General features: G+C 41.8%; 1 protein-coding gene across 4 annotated transcripts in view; it reads left to right on the top strand.

Annotated features, from left to right (window-relative positions):
* ALS2CL (ALS2 C-terminal like) overlaps positions 1-18,790 on the top strand; it is a 2,758,770-nt gene that overhangs the window by 2,599,391 nt on the left and 140,589 nt on the right. The gene's annotated exons all lie outside the window — the stretch shown is intronic.

Below are 18,790 nucleotides of genomic sequence, written 5' to 3'. Positions count from 1 at the left end.
CTGTCCCCGATTTTTGGCTCAAAATGTTGCTCTTCCCCCTAATAATCCCTCCGCAAAATAGCAATTTTGGAAGAAAACATGGAGGGTTTACAATTAAGAAATAACTGTAATAATCAAAGTTATAGATTACTCAGTTGAAATGCATGTAGATTCTTTTATTTTGTCAGCTGCTCAAGGCAGCAGTACTAATATTAAAGTGTCCCTTCCTTGGCAGGTTCCCAGCTGTATTGTGTGTCTATTTTATATTTTTGCATCACATTTTTGGTCCATTTTTCATAAAATTGTGTGTTTTGGCAAATTAGTGACAAATCACTAAAGACTGAAGTTAGAAAATGACAGACATTTGAGTTTCAGATTTTATACCCTTCAGAAAATTCATACTAATGCAAGACCTATTCTATTATCTTTCTAAGTTTATTAGAGCAGTATTTAAAAATTGGCCTTATTTCTGGGCCTTTGTCCCACTTCTGTGTATGGCTTTGTCCAGATTTCTTGCTCTTGAGGTTGAGAGGTATGACAAATGTGTCAGGGCCATCACAGTCAGCCAGAGACATTTCAAATTGTGACATACTTGTTGCACCCCACTCCCCCATGTAGTGACTCTGGATGTGTCCAAGCAAGGCAAGGAGAAGTTGTGTCTACCTTGGATGGGGAGGACACACTGCATAAGTACTACAGTGGCTTTTCATCTGTCCTTGATTTTGCAGAATAGTCTGTTTTCTGTCATATTTTTGTACTGTTGATTTATGCTTATTACTCAAATTTATGCTTATTACTCAAAGTGCCTGTTGCTCTGTGTTTAAGTAGCAATGCTTTAATGACCATAAGGTAAGCTTGTCTGAGATCGTAAGATGCAAGTAAGCTTTAATAAGCATACTGTTAAAGAATTGCCAACATTGAAAGCCTTTCTGTTGTTGCCATGCAGAGAATACTTGACTAGATAATGTATAAGCCTTGGGTATTAAAGGACAGGATTCCATTATTTTAAAAAGCTCATTACACTTGTTGGAGACTTCCAGTCATCTCTACAGACTTTACCCGTAAACTAAACAGAATGCCAATCATGTGTGGTCCATAACCTGTACAGTAATCCTTTAAGCAATGTATCTTGAGCTTATTTCTTGTTTGCTTTTCATTTTTTTACTTTGATCATGTTTTCCCCATGAAACAAGTTGTCAGGCAGCAGGTCTTTTTTGGATAAGAAACATTTTTACAAGTGGGGGCATCACAGAAATTTCTACTTTCAGCATGTTATTTGGTACTTTAATAAAGTTGAATATATTATAATTAGAACTACAGTGCAAGGAGAAGTGGTTTGAGTTGAGTGCTTCTGGTTTTTCTTATACTTGATTTTGACTGGCATTCCAGTAATGTTTTTAAAAAGTAATTTATTTTTTCATGCCTCACAACCTTTTGTTTCCATCTAGATATTAAGTAAGCTGTCATGCAGCCAATGCATTGAAATATTTTTATTCTTCTACACTTATTTTTGTCTTGATTGGACTTTCATAATGATGGTTTGCCACCCAGGACAGCGTATTTAATTAAAGTTAGTTTTTGTGGTGTTGTGCATAGCTCCTCCCCTTTCTAGTTGACCACACCCCTTCCCCATTGACCCCACCCGTTCAGCTGTCTCCTGCAGCCCCCCTGTGATTTGAAGTCACCAGCCGCCAAATCAGTTTGATATTCAAAGGACGTATCATTCTTTACAGAACTCCAGCTGGCTATGCTGGCATTAGCCCATAACATCACACTTTTATTGCTTCTCTCAAATTGACAAAAGCCTTCCTTAGAGAAACCTTTTTATTGAGACCCCCAATTCATGATCTAGTCCCTCCCTAGGATGTTAGCATCTTACTCCAGTCTCTAATCAAAAAGCCCTTCAAACAGCAGCATCCGTAAATATAAAATGTATTTCTTGGAAAACATACTTTACATACCATAGATTTCCACAGACAGTTTAGGTTCCATCTCCATTGTACTAAGAATTTCAGAAAATCAGATCAACTGTTTATATCAATCTCTAAGACAAAGTTGGGACAATTAGTACCCAAGATAACCCTTTCAAAATGGTTAGAAGACTGCATTTCATTTGTTTATGATTCAAGAGTTATGCCTTTACAGTAAAAGTCTAAGGTCCATTCTACGAGAGCAATGGCAACTTTAACAGCATTTGCAAAAAGAATGCCTATCAGGGACATATGAACTGCTGGAACGTGATCTTCAACTCATACCTTTGTATCTCACTATAAATTAGATGTGCAGTCCAGAATTTACACATCTTTCGGCTCTCATACTTTATAATATCCTCCTTTGAAACCACTAAGCAAAATAAAATGACAGAGTAGAGCCCCCTACAAGGCAGAGAATCAGACTCCAAATTAAAAACAAACACTGTTTAATGGGTGAGCGCTTTCACGGTTAACAACCACTTCATCAGACAACACAGTGACAAACTACAAAAGCTCTTATGCAGTATATCAACCAATAAAAAGCTTCTCTCAGCAATGTCCACTTAGTACACAAATTTAAAGTACAACATACATTTAAAATCAGTGCTTTAAGGCTCTTTGACGCAAGAATGGCTTAAGTGAGACCATATCATTAATACCGGGGAATATATCAGCTTTAAAAAACAAAATCCGTTTTTGCTCACATGCTTCCATTTTATTCTTAATGCCCCCCCCCCCAAAGTCTTCTGCTACTATTTCTAAGACAAAAAAATCTAAACTGATGCTGTTCATTGTTTAGCTCAACATGTTTTGCAAATGCACTAGTACTTTTATTATTCCTAATATCCCTAATGTGTTAAGTACTTGCTCCCTAAGTAAGCGATTCATTTTTCCCATATAGTAGGCACCATAATGAACACAGAAGACATAATACGCTGTATTCCTAGTGCTGCAATCAGCATACAAGGGGAAATCTATGTAACAGCCATGTGTAGGAAGCAAATAACTAGACCCAGTAAAAATAAATGTACAGGCCCCACAGTGCCTGCATGGATAAGTCCCTCCTCTCTGGGAATCTATAGATGGTACCCAGTCCTTTTTATAGCACAATTGTCTTTTAATTGACATATTATTTCCAAAAGAAAAACTCTGTTTATCCTTTACTATGCCTCTAAGCTCATTATCAGCATATAGGATATTCCAATTTCTCTTAATGATTTGCAAAATATATTCACATCACTAGAGAAAGTCACTGGAAACCTAACTCTTCTTCCATTCACTTGCACATGAGGGGCATGTGCTGGGATCATGACCTCAGAATAAAAATGGTCTACCTCTTGTAATTCATTCTTTGACTGACTGTATGCATTGATCAATCTCTTTCTCCTTATAACTCCTATTCAAGAAATCTGCTTTGTTTACTAAATGCATCAGATAGTCCTTCATCATCATTATGTAGCTTCATCATCCTAAGGAACTGGACAGTCAGGACATTCCTAGGAATATGACGAGGGTGCATACTCTCTCTGTGCAACAACATATTTTTCCTAACTTTCTTTCTATTGAGACCCATCTTAAAAACACCCAGAGCAGATCTCTGAACTTTAACATCCAAGAAACAAGTCTCTCATACAGAGTATGCATGTGAAAACTTCAGAAAAATGGCAGTGATATGTAAATACTCTATAAAAGCATGTAAACTTCCTTCATCCCCCTCCCATGACAAGAAGACATCCTCCATAAACCACTTGTACCAGATAATGGATGATGTGTTAGTAAAAACCATCTCTGTCTCCCATTTAGCTAATGCAAGGTTGGCGTAGCTATTGGCACAAGCTGTGCCCATGGCTACGTCAACCTTCTGTAAATAGTACTCTTTACCAAAAATAAAAACATTGTTTTCTAAAATAATCTCCAACAATCCACATATCAAATTTATTTTGTCACCAGAGTAATGCTTTCTTTTCAACAACTGTTCTCTCACATTTTCTATCTCCCAATCATTGGGGATTACTGTGAACAGCGACCCTTTGTCTAGTGTCACTAAAAACACCTCCTTACCAGGATCTAAACCTATGGTCCCCCTGTATAGATCTTCCAGAAAATTTTTTGTGTCTCTCAAAATAGTAGGTTCTTTATCTACTGTAGGACATAGTAGCTTCTCAACGAAGATCGACAGGGGTTCAGTGACCCACCCTCTCCCAGAAACTATGGGATGCATAGGTGGGTCAAGCAAATTCTTATGGACCTTCGGTAGTCCATAAATCATAGGAATGGTTGGAGTGTCGACACTAAAATACTTAAATTGTCCGTTATAGCCCCAGTGACTAACAACTCAGACACCAAAAATACTACTCTATTAGTGCTTTAATCACACTTCTATTAGTACTGACAAAGATAGCCTGGTCAATAAGTAAATTTGTCATGTTCCTAAGGTACATGTCCCTGTCAAGCAGTACAATCCTGCCCCTTTATCTGCTGGACGGAATTCAATAGTTCTAATATTTTTCAATTCAATAAGTGCTTCACTCTCAGTTTTACTTAAATTGAAATATGCACACTTGCACAATCTCCTAAAAGAACAGAACTCCTAATCTTGTCTTCACATACATTACAAAAAGCCTCATGAATCTTGGATACATATGTACTTGGTTTCTTAAAAGGTGCATAGCTACTAGCGGTATCTACTTTCTAAAGTCGGCACACAAAATTAAATCTCTGGCAAATATCGTTAAACTCAAAAGCACATCTAACATATCAGACTTCCTAGATGTTATAAATGAAAGTCCCTTATTTAGTACAGAATACTGTGCTTCAATCAGTTGTAAGCAAGAGAGATTGATAACTAAGTCATTCTTACTGTACTGCGGGTGTTTCTATATATCACCCGACTCTCTGTTTGATGTGATTGACAAATGCGCCCTCCTCCCTCTGCTCTGTGACCATCCATTCTGTTGTCCTTGTTTTATTGGTAAAGGCTCCGGTAATGGAAAAAGGCTATGTCCCTTAAAAGGGGTTCCAGTAGCTGTACTCGTGGATGCTTCTGGTGATCCTGAGCCAACAGTCCTTGTTACATAAGTCGAGGAACTGGTTGATGCCATAGACACACCTGTAGCCGCTACCACAGGTGTGTTAGAAGGAATAGATGCTCGCAGTACTGACGTCATCTCTTGAGCCATCCCTCCATCGACAACATTTCCCGTGATAGGTTCACCTCCAGGCAGGGTGGCTTGATTAACAGCTTCTGACGTCATCTCACAGGTGGTCCTTCTATTGACAAGCCCTCTGTCAATAGGCTGATCAACAGGTACAGCATGATGATTGGTAGATAACCTCAACCAGGCAAAAACAGCACCAAGTCTGAAATCATTAATGTCCCTTTGCAATTTCTTAATTTTAATCACTTGCAATCTCTTTTCATATGCTGCTAAATTCTCATACAGGGTATCAAGGTGATCCTGTATAACATCCACAGAAAAGCAAGTCATAATCTAATTCTGTAGCTCTTTTATCTCCTCAAGTAAAAAAATGGATTTTGTTTTTAAAGCTGATATATTCCCCGGTATTAATTATATGGTCTCACTTAAGCCATTCTTGCGTCAGAGCCTTAAAGCACTGATTTTAAATGCATGTTTTACTTTAAATTTGTGTACTAAGTGGACATTGCTGAGAGAAGCTTTTTATTGGTTGATATACTGTATAAGAGCTTTTGTAGTTTGTCACTGTGTTGTCTGATGAAGCGGTTGTTAACCATGAAAGTGTTTGTTTTTATTTGGAGCCTGCTTTTCTGCCATGTAGGAGCTCTACTCTGTCATTTTATTTTGCTTATCTGTCATATTCTGGTGGAGTTCCGCATCCTGGTTTTTGTTTTATTTGCAGTCTGTCTGAAACCACTAAGGTCTGTGTCGGGCAGTTTGAGAATCAGTTCCACATGTTGAATTAGATGAAAAAAGACATAGGGTATGAAAGTTATGCATTTACCATATTGATAGATCTGTGTTGTCTTCTTTTCCTTGGTCTTCACCAGAGAAATCGCAACACCTCTTGTGCTCACCAAGCTCCCATATTCTCCCCCCCCCCTGAGAGAGGTAACCGGGTCATGTTCTTTCATTCCTCTCTCTGCCTGCCTGCTTCCTCCAGGGCGAGAGCTGCTAATTGAACCCCTGGTCACTTTGATCATATAAAAGTTGTATCCCTCTGTGCCTTGGAATCAAGCTGCAGTTGTATTTATTATGCATATTTTATACTTTTCAAAATTGGGAACTAAGAACATCATGTCAGATTTGGCAGACTCTTCATCAAAGTTGAAAATAAAATAAAATGAATATGTGTGCGCTGTAATGGCAGATTCCCTGCCATTCCACCATCTTATTTAATATAACCTCAGTGTAGGTTACGGACTTTCAGCAAAGCAGAACATCAATCACTTAAGTGAGTTCTGTTCATTGCTGAAATACCAGTCATGGAAAATATGTGTTTTAAAACTATTCAGAATGGAAAAGGAAATGGCTGTTTATTAATTTTCTTTGCTGATCAGCAAGTTTTTTTTTTTTTTTTAAACTTGCTGATTATTTTCTTGTAGTGGGTGATTAAGTAGATAATTTGTGGCCAATTTGGACTTACCCTGTAAGATTGCCTTTTTTGTGGTGACCATAGTATAATGTAGAATTAAAACTTATTTTTCCACCTTAAATGGCAGCTTCATCGGAATATTACTGAGTAGTCAAAGACATCAGAAACCCTCAACTAATATCTACAATTCTGTTCATCTCTAGTGGTGCATTTGAAATCGCAAGACAGTTGACTAGTGATTTTAGATGTTTCATTACAAACTTGTGGGAAAAAGAGAGGGTGTTTTGCAGCATACATTTCACATACAGGAAATTGTGAACTATTGTGATGATTACCAAGCAATGCAATAAAGCTTAGAGAATAAGTAGAAATACACTGTATCAAACATCACCGTTGCCACCTAACAACACCTTTGTTTAGTTTGCTTCTACAGACTTCTAATTCCATGTTTTTTTGGAAGGTACCCTAACGCTTGTAAAGAATTTTGCTTTTGTCGCCTCAAGGGTTTATCATTAGGAAAACACAGATGAGATGGTTCACATTATTCAGATGACTAATGAAACTGTCTGAGTATATGTTTACATATCCTCAGTAAATGCACAACCTTTTGTGATTTTTATTCTTACATAATACTGTCATTACTTGTTTCTCAATTAGTAGCACATTAGGGCTACATTGTGGGGCAGCAAAACCATGCACAAACAGAAAGGGAAGGATAATCAGTCGGTAACATGACTAGATGTGTATAGGAGTGTTGTCTAGATGGATTTGTGACATACAGACATTACAGCCCCCAAAAGGTCACACTGACATCTGCACCCCATAGAGTAACATGCTCACTAAACAGATATTTCATTGTTGTCCTTGTGGCCAGTGTTGTAGCCACTGTGCCTGTACAAAGAAAGTATACAAGAGGGCTGTCTTTGTCCTTCAGTGAATTATTTTACTTTCTTAGATTGATATGGTATGTACAGGTACATGTATGTCAGAATATGCACTCAATGATAGTATGGGTGATGGGCTGCTTAAATGATTTTGCTGTTGCTAAGCAGGCACCTGTTAGTATTGCCGTATGACAGCCATGCACCAGAAAGTAGTATATTCAAAAACATTGTAGCACTAAGGAGTACACAGAAAGATTGTATAGAAATGCTTTCGAATAATCTGCCAGAAAGATGTAAACTGTTAATGAGTGCAGTATCGATAGGGAAGATGTTATCATTTTACATTGGGTTCCATGCTGCTGTGTATGGCCCATAGTATGATGTACAGCAGCCTTAATTCATATAGGTTTCCATGGCCTCCCATGTCACATGGACTAGCCAGGAAGTCATCTTGAACCTAGAAGACCACTTCAAATAACCGAACAACAAAAATATTGATCTAAACCTCTTACAGATGCTGTCACTTCTTACAAATTCTGCCCAGACAGACCTGTTCAGTATGAGTCTCTATAATCCCAGCAGCCTATTAAATGTTCAACGTCAAATGCTCTGAATAGCATTGTCAACTCCACTTGAAGTCTCGTTAACATATTGTAAACAATTCCAAAAACTGTAATGTTTTTTCAAAATCATCTTTCCTGACACGTAGCTTTTTTTTTGGTAAATCCTTTTGAAAACATTATGCTTATTTTTAATCATTTAACCAAACTGTAGTAGTATGTTTTAGCTTTGCCCTTGCCAGTGACATAAAAATAGGTAATCTAGATTTTATGAAATGTAGTATTTATGCCCCTTAATGTCCCGCGGTGGTGGTGCTACGGTAGCGTTGTCGCCTCACAGTAAGACGCTGTCTGGTTCGATTCTCAGCTAGAGCGTCTTCTGCGTGGAGACATGCGTGAATGGGCGTACCTTCGTTGAAGGTTGTGCGTCAGGGCTGGTAACTCGGCACGTAAAAATCAACTACCAATCATTAGTGGACCGGAGTTCTGCTGTGGTGACCCCTAACCGGGAAAAGCCGAAAGACACAACAAGTATTTATGCCCCTTAATAGTGGATGCCTTTCTACATTTTATTTCAATACGGTAATCAAATGTCGGCTCTCTGTTTATACCATAATCACCATATCTTTATTCAGTTGTACTTTCTAATTTACCTCTTCCTAATGTTTACCTGCTTGTGTTATTTCCATGTCTAAGACTTTTGCTGTTAGTTTTGTCCCTGTTAATGAATGTTTAGACCTGCTCCGTATTTTATCTTTCAATCTATAAGATGTTTATATCCTCTCCTGTTCCTCACACACACATGCAACTTAAAATGCCATTATAGTTGACCTTTAATAGTCTATAGTTATGACTCAAGTCAGAAGTGACAAACTTCATGACACCCATGCAGACGGGAACTGAAAGTTCAACTGCTGAGTCCTACACTAAGGCACTGTATGAGCACATCCACTCATGCATGAATCGTACCATCCCAAATAGAACAAAGATGCTCTCCTCCAAAAAAGTGAAGCCAATCTAGTGGTCCTCTGCTATAAACAAACTTTACAACAAAAGGAAGAAACTGTTGCAGAAAAGAAGAAAATCCCAGGATGCAAAAAACTCAGTTACCAGCCTCAGTAAGAAGCTGAGATCCCTCATAAAATCCTACAAAGCTAGTTACGAAAATAAAATTGCTGAAAATTCCAAAGACAACCACAAGGCATTCTATAACTATGTCAAGAATCTAAATGGCAATGCTCTGATCTGCTCTGAGCTACAACAAAATGGCATTAAATATACTGATCCCAAGGATATTGCCACTATCCTGGCAGATCAATTCAGTGCCAACTTCACCCCCCTCTCATCCCCTAAATAGCCCATCTCAGTACCGGAAGATTGCCAAATTCCAGTAATAAAAGCCACACAGGTAAAAAACACACTTTCCAAAGCTAAGAATACAGCATCCATGGGGCCAGATGACATCCCGGGCTGTGTACTACATGAACTACAAAATGAACTGGCACCTCACCTAAGTGTCATGTTTAATCATAGCCTCATCTCAGGCTTTGTGCCCACTGAATGATGCACAAAGTGTACAGTTTTGTACCTACCATAAATGTAGATGTCCGATAGGTATGCATCTGCAGTCATCACATATGGGTTGTCCTGCCTCAGGCAGCCCTTCGGTCGGCCGGATTCCAAAGTCTGGGTCCGGCGTCAGCTGATGTCGCCCTTTCCCTGACATCAGAGCGTCTGGGGTATAAAAGAGTCAGCCGACGCCATCTTCCTCAGTTTTTCTTGCCCAAGATGCCAGGTGCCCTCAAAGGAAGGCTAAATTTGGAGAAATGCAATAAATTCCAAACATGCACAGAAATATATATGCATATATATATATATATATATATATATATATATATATATATAAAACAAATACACCATAATAGATAACCCCAGCTAGCTATGAGAGGGAAAAGTACCCAATAAATACCACAGAGGGGAAGGAGGGAGGGTAAACCTGACTGCAGATGCATACCTATCAGACATCTACATTTATGGTAGGTACAAAACTGTACTATGTCCTTCAAGGATGCATCTGCAGTCATCACATATGGGTAGAATACCATAGCCAATCTGGGGGTGGAGGATCTATGTAAAGGATGGTGTAGCTAAAATGCCCTGCAGGACTGCCGTAGCAAAGCCTGCTCTGGATCTGGAATATAAAGGTAAATTGTAATGCTTGGAAAATGTATACACGGAGCTCCTTGTAGCAGCTTCTAAAATGTCCTTGGTAGCCACCCCTCTTAAGAAGGCTGTGGAGGTGGCTGTGGCTCTGGTGGAATGAGGTATAATGTTAGCTGGCACAGTTTTCCCATGAAAGGAGTAACAAAAACGAATGCAATTCCCTATCCATTTTGAAATTGTCTGTTTGGAAATTGCTTTTCCTTGTGCAACAGCAGCATATGCTACCAACAGCTGGTCAGTTTTTCTGTAACTTTTAGTTCTGTCCAAGTAGTAGCGCAACTGTCTGTGTATGTCCAGGGTGTGCAGAAGTTTCTCCCCTTTGTTTTGTGGATTTGGAAAGAAGGTAGGCAGGTGAATAGCTTGGTTTAATGAGACCCTGGATACCACCTTTGGCATAAATGAAGGATTGGTTCTCAATGAGACTCTGTCCTGATGAAAAGTAAGAAATGGCTGTACTGCCATGAGGGCCTGTAACTCTACTCTTCTTGCTGAGGTTATGGCCAGAAGGAAGGCAGTCTTCCAAGACAGGAACTGTAGTTCTGCAGATGCTGCTGGTTCAAAGGGAGGCAGTGTTAGTTTTTCCAACACAAAGTTAAGGTCCCAAGTAGGCACTGGTGGTTTCCTTGGAGGATTGATGTTTTTAATTCCTCTTAGAAACTGTCTTAGGAGAGGATGAGAGAAGACAGGTGGATCAGTATTGTACTCTGCTGAAATTGCTGAAGCATGAATTTTAATGGAAGAGTAAGACAGGCCATTGTGGAGATTTCTGCCAAGTATCCAGGATATGTGCCATGTTCATCACTGTCGCATCTAGGCCCTTTGTGGTGCTCCAAGTGTGAAATCTTTTCCATTTTGCTGAATATGCCTTTCTTGTGGAAGGCCGGCGAGCTTCCATGATGATATCCTTCACTCTCTTGGATAGCTTATCCTGAGGAGGAGTCAAGGTATTTTCCAGGCTGTTAGTTGCAAGGTTTTCAGGTTGGAATGCAGAGTTTTGTAATTGTGCTGTGTCAGGAGAAGTGACCATTGAGGAAGAGGCCATGGTTTCGTGCGTGGCATGCTCTTTAACAGTGGGTACCAGTGCTGTCTTGGCCAGTCCGGAGCTATCAGAATCACTTTTGGCTGCTCTGTCCTGATCTTCAGTAAGACCTTGGTCATTAATGGAAGAGGTGGAAATGCATACACTGTTAGAGTTCTCCAGCTGAAAGAGAGGGCGCCCACTTTCCATGCTTGTGGGTGGTATGTCCTTGAGCAGAATTTCTTCAGCTGATGATTGTGGGGGGAGGCAAAAAGATCTATGTCCGGCCTCCCCCATGATTGTGTTATCTGTAGGAAGATGTCTGGGTGCAGCATCCATTCGTGTGCATCCATGATATTTCTGCTTAAGCTGTCCACCAGTATATTGTCTTTTCCTGGCACAAACTGGGATTGCAGCTCTATATTGAGTTTCAAGGAAAGTTCCCATAGATTCATTGCCAGTCTGCAAAGAGGGTAGGAATGGGTGCCTCCTTGCTTGTTTATGTACCACATAACTGTGGTGTTGTCTGTCATTATTAGCAGGTGGCCTTGATGCAGAAAGGGTTTGAAGGCTTCGATTGCATGTATCACTGCCAGCATTTCCTTTTGGTTTATGTGCATGCGTAGCTCTTTTTGTGACCATAGTCCTTGAATGCATCTGCCCTCCATGTGCGCTCCCCATCCATGGTCTGAAGCGTCCATTGTAATGGTTTGGCTGGCTATTGGTTTGCTGAAGGGCAGACCCCTGTTTGACTGGCTTGCTTGAGCCCACCACAGAAATTCCTTTTGAAGGCATGGAATGAGTGGTATCAAAGTTTCTAAGCTGTGACTCTGCTGAGTCCGTAAACTCCTTAGGTACCATTGTAGTTTTCTCATATGCAGTCTTGCTTGTGGAATCAGAAGGATGCAAGAAGCCATGTAACCCAGGGCCTGCAGGATTTTCCTTGCAATCAGCTGAGTTTGTCTTGTCAGATTTTTGAAGTAATCCGGTAGTTGACTTTGTTTTTCTTCTGTGAGGAAAGCCATTTGGGTGGTTGTGTCTAGATTCGCACCCAGAAAAGTTATTCTTTGGGATGGAACAAGTCTTGATTTGTGAATGTTGACTGTATATCCCAAGGCCTGAAGTAGGTGGATGGCATAATCCAAGTGTTTTACCAAAGTTTGTTGGCTGTCCGCTTGTATAAGGCAGTCGTCCAGATATGGGTATATTTGAATCCCCTGAAGTCTTCAGTGTGCAATTACTGATGCCAGGCATTTCGTGAATACTCTGGGCGCAGTAGATAAGCCAAAGGGCAATGCTGAGAACTGATAATGCTCTGAACCTGCAAGAAATCTCAGGTGTCTTCTGCAACTTTGTCTGATAGGGACATGCAGGTATGCCTCCTTGAGGTCTAGAGTTACCAGCCAAGACCCCTTACCCAGCATGGGAAGAAGCTGCTGTAGAGTCAGCATTTTGAATTTTGGCACAATGAGATAAGTATTCAGTGCGGACAAGTCGAGAATAGGCCTCCATTGCTTTTCTTTTCTTGGAACAAGGAATAGTCTGGAATAAAATCATTGGCCTTGTTCTGAGAGAGGAACCTTTTCTATAGCTTTCATTTGCATTAAGTTGGAGATTTGTTTCAAAGCCTCTGCCCTTTGATTCGGTGGCAGGTCTGGCATGCCTTTTCTTTTTGGTAATGTGTGAAAATGGAACCTGTATCCTTTGTCTATTATTTGTAGTGTCCATTTGTCCCTTGTAATACTGTGCCAATTTTCTGAGAATAAAGAAAGCTTTCCGCCCAAGGGTGCTTCCAATTGAGCCCTGGTTGGCGGTGTCAAAGTAAAGTCATTGGGTCTGTCCTTGTGCAGCAGTTGTAGGTCCTGCACTACCTCTCTGGTTGGGAGGCTGCCATTGACGTCCTCTGTAGGAGCCTCTAGCTTGCCCTCTACCTCTGGCACGCCTGTTCTTGCCTCTCTGAAACCTCTCTGTGTCTGGAAAGGACCAATTCTTGGAAGGCCAATTTCTGCTGAATCTTGGTGGTTGGACTTGGAGAAAATCTTTGACTGTTTGTACAGATTTTGCCTTTTCTTCAAATTTCTTTAAGACCTCCTGAGCAGTGGAGCCAAATAACTTTTGCTTTTCCAGTGGAGCATCCAGAAGCTTTGCTTTAACATGGTCTGGCAGAGATTGTTCCTTCAGCCAAGCATGCCTACGTATGACTGCACCTGTCATAGCTGACCTACATGAAGCTTCCAATGCATCATAACCACACTGCAAGAAATGGTTGCTAACCTGTTTGGAGTTATGTACCAGATCCTGAAGTGATTTGCGATCTAGGGGTTCAGGTGAAGACAGTTTTTTATGCAATTCATCTAACAAATACTTTTGGTACTGTATCATATGAAATTGACAATTTAATGCCCACATAGAGAGAGTAGCAGAAGTATGCACTTTTTTACCCCATCTCTCTAAAGCTCTGGACTCCCTTTCAGAGGGGAGAGGATTTTTAGTAGTGGCAGCTGCAACCCCTTTAGGGCCCTGGGAAATAGTTTCTGGATCAGCAGAGTGGGCCTTGTAAAGGAAAAGATGCGAGTCCGGGACCCTGTAGTACCTATCGGGTTTGACAGGAGCCGGAGGGAGAGAGTCAGGGGTTGTGCTAGACTCAGAGTACACATCATCAATGACATTCAAAACAGGAGGAATAGCCAAAGGTCTATGCTGAGGCAAATGCAAGAAAGTCCTTAATCTCTTCCTGGAATCAGAGAATTCCTGGCCCTGCCATTGGAAATGCTCTCTCATAGTGTGAAATGTCTCCCCGAAGGACAGCTCTTCAGGAGGGGAGGCCGAGGGGATAGATTCCTCTGCATCAGAATCCTCGTAGGCCGAAAAAGCCTCCTCCTGGTAGTCCGAGAGAGTAGAGCCATCAGAGGCCTCATCTGAGGAGTGGGGATCAGAGGGCTCAACCCTGGGCCTTTTGTCTGGAGGAGGTTGAGAGCCCCTGTCCGGATGAGGCTGTGAGCCCCTTATTAAGGAAATAAGGTCCTCTGCTAACCTAAGAATCTGTGAACCTGTAGTGGGTCCCTGAGGGATAACCTTAGGAGGCAAAGCTTTTGAGAGTTTAGCAGCTTTAGCCCTAGAGAATGCCTTTATGGACATGGATGCAGGAGGCCTGGCTGCACCACGTGCTGGTGTAATTTTGTCTAGAGGAATGGTGTCGGAAGGTTCCAGGACACCAGTTTCTGATGGAAATTCAATAACCGACTCAGCAGGGGCCTCCGGGGCCGAGGTTGTCGGTTGTACCAAGGACTCGGTTTCAGCCGAGACCGAGACACTCGCGGTAGGCCTGGCCTTGGTTTCAGCCGAAACCGTGGCCCGCCTGTGTTGGTCCTTGTCCTTCCGTTTCTTTGTTAAATGTGAAGTCGGAGTCTCCGACGGCATATTGTACGAAAAACTAGCCCCAAAAAATTCCTCTGCAAACTCCGCCCGACGTCTAAGAGTGCATCGGTTGAAGGAAGCACAGGCTGAACAGGCCGAGACGTCGTGGTCTGGGCCTAGGCAGGGGAGGCAGTAAGAGTGGGAATCCTTATGAGGTATTTGTTTCCCACAAGTTAAGCAATTATTAACTTTATCTGACATCGGCTGAGGCAAGAAAGAGTCCCCAACAGGGTACTTAGCTTTTGAAGTCTTCGGTAGCTGAATTACAGGAGCTGGCCGACCGGCACTTGCGAACTGCTTCTGCTTCGGGCACCACGCGGCAAGAAAGACTGAGGAAGATGGCGTCAGCTGACGCTTCTATAACCCAGTCGCTCTGATGTCAGGGAAAGGGCGACATCAGCCGACGCCGGACCCAGACTTTGGAATCCGGCCGACCGAAGGGCTGCCTGAGGCAGGACAACCCATATGTGATGACTGCAGATGCATCCTTGAAGGACATCTACAGTTATCCCACTCCACAAGGGGGGATCCACCTTGGATCCCAGGAACTACTGCCTAATCAGTCTGACGAGCCTGATCTGCAAGGCCATGGAATGTATTATCATGGAACTTATAAACAAAGACATTGGCAACCTTGAAACACTGGACCCCACCCAGTTTGCTTTCGTGAAGGGCCGATCTTGTCTCCTGAACCTGATTGACTTATTCATATCAGTCTCCAGAGCCATGAACAAGGGTAAGGTGGTCCACACAGCCTATCTGAACCTCGCCAAGGCTTTTGCCACCATCCCCCACTCTGGAATCTTAGATAAACTTACTAAGCTGGGCATTAATCCCTACGTCACTCGATGGGTTGCCAACTGGCTTACTGACAGAACCCACACTATAAAAGTAGCTGACTGCAAGTCCAGCTCCAGACAAGTGACAAGTGGAGTACCTCAGGGTTCAGTCCTGGGACCACTCTTGTTTGGCATCTACTTCCCTGAAGTACAGGCCAATACTAAGGGACTCTGGCTAACAAAGTTTGCAGATGACTGCAAACTGAGAGCCATTATTGAATCCCCAAATGATGTGGATACTCTACAAAAGGGCCTTACAGAAACAGCTGCTTGGTGCCAGAGCCATGGGCTCAAGCTCAAAGCCAATAAATGTATAGTTATCCCCTTTGGGGAAAAAACATGTACCCGTGAATTACCACATAGGTGGCTGTACACTAAACACTGAAAGTGTGATAAGAGACCTAGGGACACAGGTGGATAGTGGTCTCACCTTTGATAACCACATCACCACAACAGTCAGAAAATACTTCTATGTGGCACACCTCATCAATAAGTGCTTTTCATCCAGAAAAAATGAGGTCATTGACCCACTGTACTCATTCCTCATTAGACCCATTATAGAATACAATGCCCCATTTGGTATGTACCTCTCAAGACACCTGAAACAACTGGAAAGGCCGCAGAAATGCCTCACTAAAAAAAATCACAGGTCTAAAGCAGATGCCCTGTGCTGACTGCCGTAAAAAAAACTCCAGCTATACTCTGTCACATATCGTCTACTCAGAGGTGATCTGTGCTCAACATACAAGGCCATGTCAAACCCAGAGCTGTTGGACATTCTACACTTAAAGAAATCCCAATCCCTCAGAGCCACACGCTCCAGGGATCTAAACCTTGCCATCACATAAACAAAACATGCTGGAGGGATAGGTTCCTGACCAAGAGACTCCCCAGCCTCTGGAATAGACTGCCCATACATGTCAAGCAGAGTGCCTCTTTGGCCCTCTTCAAAAGGAACCTTGACGATTGGATGGGAGAAAGGAAATTCACCCCGGGGATCACGTCAGTCGCCCTGCTAGACAGGGGTCCAGGAAGTAAATATTGTGGGAAGAAATATCCAGGGAATTGTTATGGCTAGGCTTGTATAGGCCCTAGGGGCAATAGCCTAGTACCAACCTATGAATCATGGCAGTAGTAGTTTGTCTAGATAGAAAACAAAAATGGTCCTGTTACCATACCCTGTGGCAGTCTTTTATTTATATTGAATAATATTTCCGTTCTGTTACTGGCCATTGCACTTGATGCTTTTTTTAGTCAGCACTGTTTCATTGATATTAATAAAGTGTTCTGCTTAGGTGCCTTACTTTCTCCTCTATGTTAACTCAGACTTTATGCACATTCCAATCTGTTACTTTTGATTGTGTTGTTCATAAAGAAAGGTGAAGATGTACACAATCTGTTCTTCACACGCACACACACACACACCAGCCTAATACTTTATTGAATCCCCAAATGATGTGGATACTGTGCAAAAGGGCCTTACAGAAACAGATGCTTGGTGCCAGAGCCGTGGGCTCAAGCACAATGCCAAGAAATGTATAGTTATCCCCTTTGGGAGAAAACATGTATCTGTGAATTACCATATAGGTGGCAGTACACTAAACATCGAAAGTGTAATAAGAGGCTTAGGGACACAGGTGGACAGTGGTGTCTCACATTTGATAACCACATCGCCACAACAGTCAGGAAGTCCTTCTATGTGGCACACCTCATCACTAAGGGCTTTTCATCCAGAAAAAAGCAGGTCATTGTCCCACTGTACTCATCCCTCATTAGACCCATTATAGAATACAGCACCCCGTTTGGTATGTACCTCTCAAGACATCTGCAACTGGAAAGGCCACAGAAATACCTCACTAAAAGAATAACCGGCCTAAAGCAGATGCCCTATGCTGACCGCCTTAAAAAACTCTAGCTATACTCTGTCGCATATCGTCTACTCAGAGGTGATCTCTGCATAACATACAAGGCCATGTCAGACTAAGAGCTGTTGGACATGCTACACTTACAGAAATCCCAATCCCTCAGAGCCACATGCTCCAGGGATCTAAACCTTGTCATCACAATAAACAAAACATGCTGGAGGAATAGGTTCCTGACCCAGAGACTCCCCAGACTGTGGAATAGATTGCCCATTCATGTCAAGCAGAGTGCCTGTTTGGCCCTCTTCAAAAGGAATCTTGACGATTGGATGGGAGAAAGGAAATTCACCCCAGGGATCACGTCAGTCGCCCTGCTAGACAGGGGTCCAGGGAAGTAAATAGTGTGGGAAGAAATAGTCAGGGAATTGTTATGGCTAGGCTTGTATAGGCCCTAGGGCTGATAGCCTAGTGGCAACCTATGAACCTATGAGGTGTAGATCTGTCAACACAGACATAACCAAAACCACTACATCAAAGCACCTAAACAGTAATCCACAAAGATTGAACAAACAAACAAAAAAACCCAGTATTTTTTTGCAGTCAAGACACAATCCATCTGGCCCTGCCTGCCCCCCATCCCTGCTACCGATATGTACCACCTCTGAGATTGAACTACTGGAGGGGAAGAGCATGTTCCCTGATCCTCACTGTACCACAATCTCTAACTATATATACCATTACTATCTGAACAGCTGCATTGGCTAAAACATAGTCGGTATATATATATATATATATATATATATATATATATATATATATATATAAAACACACACACACACATATATTTTTCAACTAGATTGCAGAGTACAAAAACAAAAATCCTTCACAGCCTAAGCAGGGAGGTGTCACCAACCATATAACACATATCCTAGTAAACTCCTTGCATTCACTGTCAAAAAATAAGAAAGCAAGGATCATCAGTCTAAGATAGAAGCTATTAATAGCAACAAATGTCTGCTTACCTCAAAGCAAGCAATAATGCCCAACAGAGTGTGTGATACTGTGTAAATAATGCACACCCAAGGTGGCATTGGGCCTCTACACCCCTGGAAGGGTATTATTTACACAGAAATACACACCCTGGAACTTAGTGTTGCGCTTAGGGAATGGGCTGTCTATAAAAAAGTTTTATTATTGTTTTTATTACTATATTATTATTTTTATTTAACATTTGTTTAGTGGGAAAGTCCGACTTGTAACGAGCCAGTTTTCAGTGGAGGCCCTGGGAGAAATGCTCCAGATGTATGTCTTTGTAACATGGGAGGAAACCCGGAGTACACGGAGAAAACCAACATGAACGCAGGGAAGACATGCAGACGGCACCCCAGCTGAGAATCGAACCAGAGAACCTCTTGCTGTGAGGCGACAACACAAATCACTGCACCACTGCACTATCCAGTTT

Source organism: Protopterus annectens, chromosome 3.part0, assembly GCF_019279795.1.
Source record: "Protopterus annectens isolate FY-2018-M chromosome 3.part0, PAN1.0, whole genome shotgun sequence".
Lineage (NCBI taxonomy): Eukaryota > Metazoa > Chordata > Ceratodontiformes > Protopteridae > Protopterus > Protopterus annectens.
The sequence above is the reverse complement of the archived record's forward strand: the minus strand, read 5'-3'. Positions and strand labels throughout refer to the sequence as shown.